At 48.1% G+C, this 8,674-nt stretch overlaps 1 long non-coding RNA gene across 1 annotated transcript; it reads left to right on the top strand.

Moving 5' to 3' along the window:
• Nucleotides 1–439: 439 nt before the first annotated feature.
• LOC149367630 (uncharacterized) lies at nt 440–3,770 on the top strand. The gene is made up of 2 exons (XR_016285039.1): nt 440–666; nt 3,627–3,770. It is a non-coding gene; the product is annotated as an uncharacterized LOC149367630 (long non-coding RNA).
• The last annotated feature ends 4,904 nt before the right edge of the window (nt 3,771–8,674 follow it).

Genomic DNA, 8,674 nt, shown 5'->3' with positions numbered 1-8,674 from the left:
CAGACGAGGTGGACGTCCGAAGGATGTAAGGTCGAGTATTTACCCAGGCCATGAGTATGGACGTTTTTTATTTCACAGAAAATTCGAGTCTTTCGTGTATGTATACTGTTTTATTTGCATCAGTTGGAGGGTTTGACGCGAAGACGTTTGTAAATTGGTACGATTCCACTCCTACCTGCAGTGCAAGAGCCGCCAACGAGCTAAATTCATCTAAGAGGAGAAGCAGGCGTTGCAGAATTTTGCAAGAACTCAATGCCTAGTTTTATAATTATAAAACTTCTCCAAATTAGTGGAGTTCTGCGACATGTCCACCGTTTTGCTAGCTAAACTTGCCATTGAAACCATTCTTAAAAAACTCCCCTGCATTCTGCTATCACCATCATCATAGATGTCACTTCGTGGTCAGACCAATCCAATCCATCAGTACGGCTCCGCAATGGCTCCGAAGCGCTGTTGTTGATTTGTCGCGTAGTGTTGTCGCGCAGAGCTTTATAGCTCTGTTATTATAGTGTGTGGCTTTGTTCGGTCTGTGGACGAAAGTAGTATGTAACTTAAGCAATTTGAAAGATACGGGAAGCGCCTGAAGCTCTTCTGAAACACCGGAATCCCGTACTGCGTCGACCTTGGTTTAAAGAAGGCTTAGTGCACATGTGATTGCCTACGAAGGTATGTATCCAGTACACTTCTTGGAACTTGCTTCTAGGACAATGCAGCATGCTCATATAACGGCAATTTCCTCACTGGCGTCCCGCAAACTAAGACTCACGCAGGCCTTCATCGTTAGCAGGATATGTTACGCAACCCCATTCCTGAAAATAAACAAAACCGAAGAAAAGGCATTAGACACAATCATCAGAAAATGTGTCAAACGAGCGCTAGGGCTGCCCATTTCCACGTCCAATGATATACTGGAGAAAATGGGCCTGCATAACAATTGGAGAGAACTGACTGAAGCGGTTAGAACATCGCAAATCGAAAGGCTAACATCCACACCCGCAGGAAGGAAATACCTAGAGCTAGCGAAATGGGCAACCGTAGATAGCACAGTGAACACCAGAACAGATCTGGGAAGAGAAATAAGAGAGCATCTTATTATCGCTCCCATACCTAGAAACATGCATCCCATCCACGACAAAGGCAGAAGGAAAAGCAGGGTCGCACAGCTGACTGCTAAGCTAGGCAAGATGCCACAGGGAACCGTGGCCTACACTGATGCCGCGGTAGGCACGCTAGGAGACACCGTCTCCGTAGCCGTCGGGGACTCAGGCAGAACGTTACGCGTTGTAAGACACCTTGACTTAAAACCCCTTGTGGCGGAGGAGGTTGCAATAGCGATCGCTCTAACTCAGCCAGGTACCAAATACGTAGTAAGCGACTGCAAAGCCGCAATTAGAAATTACAGCAAGGGACGCATCCACGAAATGGCGGCTAAATATCTAAAAGACTTTATCCCAGCCCACAATATTCTAATCATCTGGACCCCAGCCCACTCGGGTCTGGTTGGAAACGAGGCCGCCCACAGGCTCGCCCGCTCCTCTTTACCTCGGGGAGCCGTGGACACCTCATACGAATTCAGCACTAAAGAGGAAACCAATACCTTTAATAGCATCACAGACATTCAGAAAAAGAACAAAAGGATCTATCCTCCTCCGGATAGATCGCTTAGCTCGGCTGAGGCCTATGACTGGAGAAGACTCCAAGCTAGAAACTTCGCATCCCCGCTCTGGAGGAGCTGGACAGGAGGTGACACGAGGGAGGATGCGGAGGTGTGCGAGTTCTGCGGGCATACCGCTACACTCGAACACATACTATGGAGATGCCCCAGTGCCCCAGGATATGGCAGAATCAATAATGCAGAGGAATGGGAGACCATACTCAGAAGTGCCGACCTTAGCATACAACGATACGCTACCCGCCTGGCAGCAGAAGCTGCGCGACTATACCGTTGCTAGTCTTCCAGCTGCGACGCTGCCCCTCCCCGGACACCTGCGTGCGGACCCGGAGGGGCACGGGTCTTCTTCTGGCGGAAATAAAGTTTCTTCACTCACTCACTCCGCGCACCGGCGCCGCGAATCTGCGCGTCTTCTGAACCGCGGCCTGGTCAGCGCGCCTCTCAATGTGCTGACGCATGAACACGTAGGTGGTGGTGGAAACGTTTATTGCCAATGATGTAAATCGTAGGGGGCGCCTGGTTTGCCGCAAATGTTTGCATGATTACGAGAATTGGTCTGGGTATCGGGCATGCAGCAGTAATGGGTATTGAGCAGTCCGGGTTTGTAGTTGTCGCCAATGTGCAGCCTGCGTTATGGTGAGGGACGGAGCGGGGGGGTGCGTATTCCCTTCTTTTGTCTCGGTAATACGAGAGAATATCACGGAAGGAGACCAGGTAGTGCGCGGGCCGCGGGCGAACGGACCGTCGTGTGAATCGCCCTTTAACGCCATTTTAAGTACGTGCGCAGTCGCCTTCTTTGCGCGAGGAACGTGCCGGCCACACAAATGGCTCGAAGGGCAACGCGAAAATCACAAGCCGGCCGCCCTAGAAGCTCGCCAGGAGCAGAACAGCTGTGAAAGACAATACGAGCAGAATCGCTTTATTAAGGCGAAAGCCTTTAATGCCTCATACTGTCGTGAGCAGGGAATGCACTACCTGGTCTCCTTCCGTGATATTCTCTCGTATTACCGAGACAAAAGAAGGGAATACGCACCCCCGCTCCGTCCCTCACCATAGCGCAGGCTGCACATTGGCGACAACTACAAACCCGGACTGCTCAATACCCAATACTGCTGCATGCCCGATACCCAGACCAATGCTCGTAATCATGCAAACTTTTGCGGCAAACCAGGCGCCCCCTACGATTTACATCATTGGCAATAAACGTTTCCACCACCACCTACGTGTTCATGCGTCAGCACATTGAGAGGCGCGCTGACCAGGCCGCGGTCCAGAAGACGCGCAGATTCGCGGCGCCGGTGCGCGGAGGCAGACTCGCCGGAGGAATAGACCGAAGAGCGCAACAGCCGTGAAAGAAAAAAAGAGGAGAAGGGAGAAAAGAGCGGAGGAGGAGAGGCGGCGCTGCGAGGAGGGTTCTGGGACGCCAGTGAGGAAATTGCCCATATAACATTCGTTCACAGGACAGTGGGAGCAGTAAGCGCGAGGAGATGGCTTCCACAAGTGTGTGCTGTTCTCACACTTTCGGGAGCCTACAGCCCTCAACTCGCGCGACTACCTCTTCAAAGTTGGGGGACGGAGTATTTTCGCATCTTGTTAATTTTTAAGGCATCGCTAGGTTCACTGTGCCTATATAAAGAGTGACAACGCGCGAAAGGCAAACCGTAGGAAGCACGTGTAGTTCGCAGTGGTTCGCAACGGAAGCTTTGCGGCTTTCTGTGCACAGTCGCGTACAGTGCTGCGCTGGTTAGTGCCCTAAAGCCCATGAAAATAAAGAACAGAAAAGTGAGAGCTGTTATTGCCTTCTATTTATTGAGGTGTTTGTTAAAGTGCATTGTCTGTTATACTTGCAGCATTAAACACTACTATTAATTGGTTCCAATGTTTTTACTTGGGCTACTGCATTGTGCCATTTGTTTCACATGACTTATGTTTGCCGCGTTCTTTTTTATTTCAGAAATCCTGTGGGTGGGAAGATTACGGATGTGTGTCCCAAGCTTGCCACATTTGAAGAGTCACATTTAAGAAATTTTCCGAATGTAACCCATTGCTCTGCTGATGTATCATCAACCACAATAAAATATGCGTGCTATGCATCAAATTGTTTTTGGTTTTATTGCATTGCGCGGAGTGAAAAAAGCACGCATGCACCATATATGCGAATATTCGAGAAAGATCCGCCAATGGACGTACTCAACTGGACGTCCGTCAGCGGGCGAACCGTATGCCTTTGGCCACCTTTCGGACGGCCGACGGACGTCTACCGGCTGTTTGCGGATGTTCAACGGACGTACAGAACATCCGAAATAGACCTCTGTCGGCCGTCCGAAGGATATCCGTGGTTGCTTGGGATGCTTTAAGGTATGACGCCACCTTTGAAAAATCGTTTTATGCGAAGCATACTACTTTAGCTACCACTTCAGCCCTTCACCGTGGTTATGCGCCTCCAAATCACGTGATACATGACGTCACGACAGTAGAGAAACGGGGGCCCACCTCGCGCCGTCGCTGTGGTTGTGCGCCTCCAAATCACGTGATACATGACGTCACACCACGTGACACGATGACGTCACGACAGTGGAGAAACGGGGGCCCACCTCGCGCCGTCGCTGTGGTTGTGCGCCTCCAAATCACGTGATACATGACGTCACACCACGTGACACGATGACGTCACGACAGTGGAGAAACGGGGGCCCACCTCGCGCCGTCGCTGTGGTTGTGCGCCTCCAAATCACGTGACACGATGCCACACCACGTGACTTGTTGACGTCACGGCAGTGGAGAAACGGGGGCCCACCTCGCGCCGTCGCTGTGGTTGTGCGCCTCCAAATTACGCGACACGATAATGCTTCGCATTCTCCAGGCTTAACCAAGTTAAGCCTCAGCCATTTTTTTTATGCGAAGCATATTACTAGAGCTACACTACAGCCCGTCGAGCGCGGCGTGGAGCTACCATGACCACGTGACAACATGACGTCACAGCAGAGGAGAGATGGGCTGCCGGCTCGCGCGGTCGGCCGCGGCGGTGGAGGCTCCACATCAGAGGCGCTGCAGCTGACCACGTGACGCTACAGCAGTGGTATAAAGCTGAGCTTGCCTCGATCGCTTCGGCGAGCGCGGCTTCGGCCGCTTATCTGTTTTTTCAGCAGCGTCCGCTCCGGCGGACGTAGTTGTTGCTGCGACGCGCGTCTTTCCTTTCCTCTCTCTCCTTCCTCTGATCTTTTAACTCTCCTCTATCTGCACGTGGCAGCGGTGGTGGCTTGGCTCGAGCCAGTAGCAGGCCCGTGCAATTTCCTTTTCATCCTTCTCTCAGTCACAACTCCGGGCACTTACGAGGCGGTCAGGTGTTGGGATGCCGCCTAGAAGCAGGGCTGATTTGAGCGACGACCAAGCTTAGCCATCAATATGCTTCGCATCTGACTAGGCTTAACCTTAGCTAAGCCTCAGCCATGTTTTGTAAAAGTGACATTTTTTCTTTTTTATATTTCGGGAATCCCAAAACATTCAAAAATGTTTTGCAGCATGAATAATGTTCGTATCTTAATTTATTCAAAAGATATACTGAATACTGAATTTATGTAACCGATTTGTACTCAATAAATTCTTATCTTATTATTATTATTATTAACTATCGAACAGGTGGTGAACAGTTCTGAAACCGAAACTGATGTGGTTTGGTAACAAAAAATGATAACTCAGCTATAACCAGCGGCGTATATTGAAAATTTTGTTTTGTTTTAGTCTGGTATGTAAAAAATTATTGAAAAGCAATTTGTAAGGTTTCCTTTTTTTTTAAACATTGCTTCAAATTTCCACAAGGGGGATGCAAGACTCGATGCAAGACTCGACAAGCGTCTCAGTCATGGAAGGTCTCAGTTGTTTACTTTGCGCGCCCTTCACGCTATCGCCAGGGCTACAGAGGCTAGAAGGTTTTCCTAGTGTCGTGAACGGCCGCCGTTTCAAGGGGCACCTGTGAAACCGGTTTGGATGCACAGCGTAGGTGGCGCTGCAGCTGCTAGGCGTGCGGCTTTTGGCGCGCTATGCAAGCCGCGCCGTTCGCCCAGCCATGCAGTTTGCAAGTGCCAACTGCCAGATGGCAGATCTTTACAACCCAAACTGCAAACACTGTGGCCAACGTGCTACCTACGATCACATCCTGTGGGACTGCAAAATAGAGCCACCTCCGGGTGATCTAGTTACAGCTCCTTCTCTCGAGCGATGGGAGACCGTGCTGGCTAGCTCTGACCCCAGAACGCAAGTTTTGGCGGTGGAGTGGGCTGAAAAAGTCGTTGAGGGCTATGTACTCTCGACCACTTAACGCGACCACTTGCCAAGCTCTTCCCGGCGAATAAAATGTTTTACAATCAATCAATTGGCAAGTGCGCGCGGGCGATTTGTGACATTGAAGGTGATGCCACACATCACGCAATCACATGTGCATCCAAACACATTCGAAAAAATGCGAGTAAACCTTGCATTTCAGCTGTTCAGTCAGAAGGTACTAAAGGGTATTTTCTTTTACCGGGACCATTTGCAAAGGGACAACGTCAGAAACATCGAACCGACAGAACGGTTTGTAAAACTAATGGAAAGACTAATTTTTATAATGTACATCTAGAATCCCATCAAAAGGCCTTCGTGCTGATTCAAGAAGTACACAGTTTTTGAATGAGTTCATTGTTTTTCTCAAGGAATGGGAGGAACATGCTGCACAGTATGGTGGCGGCTTTTTAAGTGCAGGAACTGCCCTTGGGCTACGTGTAACGCTGCAAAGCACACTGTCGCTTGCAAAATACCTGACCACGTCGCTGCAATACAAGTACTTGTTGACTGCAAACCTAAGCCAAGACAGGATGGAGAATGTATTTGGGATTGTGCGCCAGTGCTTCGGTTGCAATGATCATCCAACTGTGGGGCAGTTTTTGATAATTATCAACAACCTTTCTTTCTACAGCCTCGCAAAGCCTCCAAAAGGAGCAAACGTACCTGCAGAAGTCGCGACTGCCCTCTTGCAACCATCTGATGTTCCCAAAGAAAAAAATGAACGAATAACTGAACTTGTCGATAATTTACTGGATGGCGGAAAATTAATTGGCTTCTGCTGCAGAGCTGCTCGAGGAGCACAGCAGCCTGAGCGATCATCAGTGCTGTGTAGACAAAAAAAGTGACAGCAGACTAATTTTTTATGTAGCTGGGTATGTTGTAAGAAAAATCCTTAAAAGATTTCCTTGCCCCGAATGTGCAACTTGTTTCAGCACTTCGCCTTTGCAAGCCGAGTCAAACAACAATGCCTCACTTACTCGAAATTTTGACCATGGAGGCTTAGTTTATCCATCAAGGCCATTTGAACAGCTCATAGCTAAGCTTGAGGACGCATTTACGGTGTTTTTCAGCCGCAATGAGCTACACGCAGATAGCATGGTCAGCTTTCTGCATTTTCTTCAGGGACGTGAGCTTCAAGGTGTGGGCTGCGCGGAGCATGGACGTCGAATTACGACAGAAGTGGTCAAGTTTTACGCCTTGACTAGGATGCATTTCCTTGTAAAGTCGGTAAACAAAGAGCGCGGCGCGCAGCGAGAAAAGAAAAAGTTGCTGAAAATGAGGCGCTGTCAGTAGCCTCGCACAGGGCACTTCGCACAAAAAAAAAGGCATTAGTACATTGTTGTCATGGAACCTTGCGTATTAAAGACGTTCCACTCTGCAATTTGTGCCGCTTCCTTTTCTCATTTCGGTATCATGTAAAAAATGCGTTTTTACGCTTCTTTACGGCGCAGTAGGTGAGGCCCGACGTGACGCTTGCATTTGCTCCTGCCGCGGCACACTGTCGGTGTTACAGCTAGTCCGTGTCGAATCTAAATGAGAAGAGAACCTATGCCACTTTAATGCCTTGTCGAAGCAGTGATAGCAACCCACACACAGTTCAGTTCAGTTCAGTGCATTTATTTCAGTCATGTACAATGGCTGAGGAGAAAGGAAAAAAAGCCGCGCACGCGGCTTGACAAAGCTCCCATCTCCCGTAGCGGCTTGGCACGGCGATGACAGACAGCAGTAAAACAATAACAAGAGAATGCATGAAATAACAAATATGTACAATATCTTCATAACAGATCACCAGAATAGTCTCGGTACTGTTACACACACGCAAATGATAGTTTAATCACAGCACATGGACACTTTGTTTATTTTACAGTTGAATATGATTCATTCTTTTCTAAGAACATATTTCTGACAGCGTTATATGAAACGGAAAGAATGGATTGATTAGTGAAAGCATTACTATTAAGGAAAGATGGCAACACATACCTTAGAGTTTGAAAACCGTAATTTGTGCGTGGACAAGGTACATACCAATATTCGTAGTGTCTTGTGTTGTGAACAGCGGTATTTTCCCGTAGATTCGCAAGGTCAGCAAAAAATGTGGTGTCACTAAACTATCCATAATGCGGTATTTTGCAAATAGAGCACTCGTATGTGCTAAGTATGTGGCACCCGCAATTGCTCTGACTGCATTTTTTTGTAATGTCAAAACCTTCTGAATATTAGTTTGCGTCGTTGTACCCCAGACCAAGTGGCAATATTTAACATGAGAGTCAAAGAGGGCATGGTAAATAACAAGTTTTGTCCTAGTAGGTATCATGCACTTTAACCTTCTGAGTATGCCGACAACGCGAGCTAGCTTACTCTCCATTTGCTCGATGTGGTAGTCCCATAGCATAAATTCATTGAAGTGAACGCCAAGTGTTTTTACAACATTAGTTATTTCTATCATATTACCACCCAATACTAAATCTGTATGTACAGCCCATTTGACATTTTTAGCTCTAAAATAATATCGCCTTTGTTTTCCGTGTGTTTATTAGTAGGGAATTTTTTTCAGACCATGAGTTAAGTTTTCCCAACACGCTGTTAGCCTTTTCTACTATATCATTCGCGTTGGTGCCAGACAGAAATAAAGTAGTGTCGTCAGCGTAAATTACGTATTCTGTTTCGGAGTCAATCTGAACT

The sequence above is a fragment of the Amblyomma mixtum genome, chromosome 1 (genome assembly GCF_055824585.1).
Source record: "Amblyomma mixtum isolate Tamu chromosome 1, ASM5582458v1, whole genome shotgun sequence".
NCBI lineage: Eukaryota > Metazoa > Arthropoda > Arachnida > Ixodida > Ixodidae > Amblyomma > Amblyomma mixtum.
This window is presented reverse-complemented; position numbering and strand designations above follow the sequence as displayed.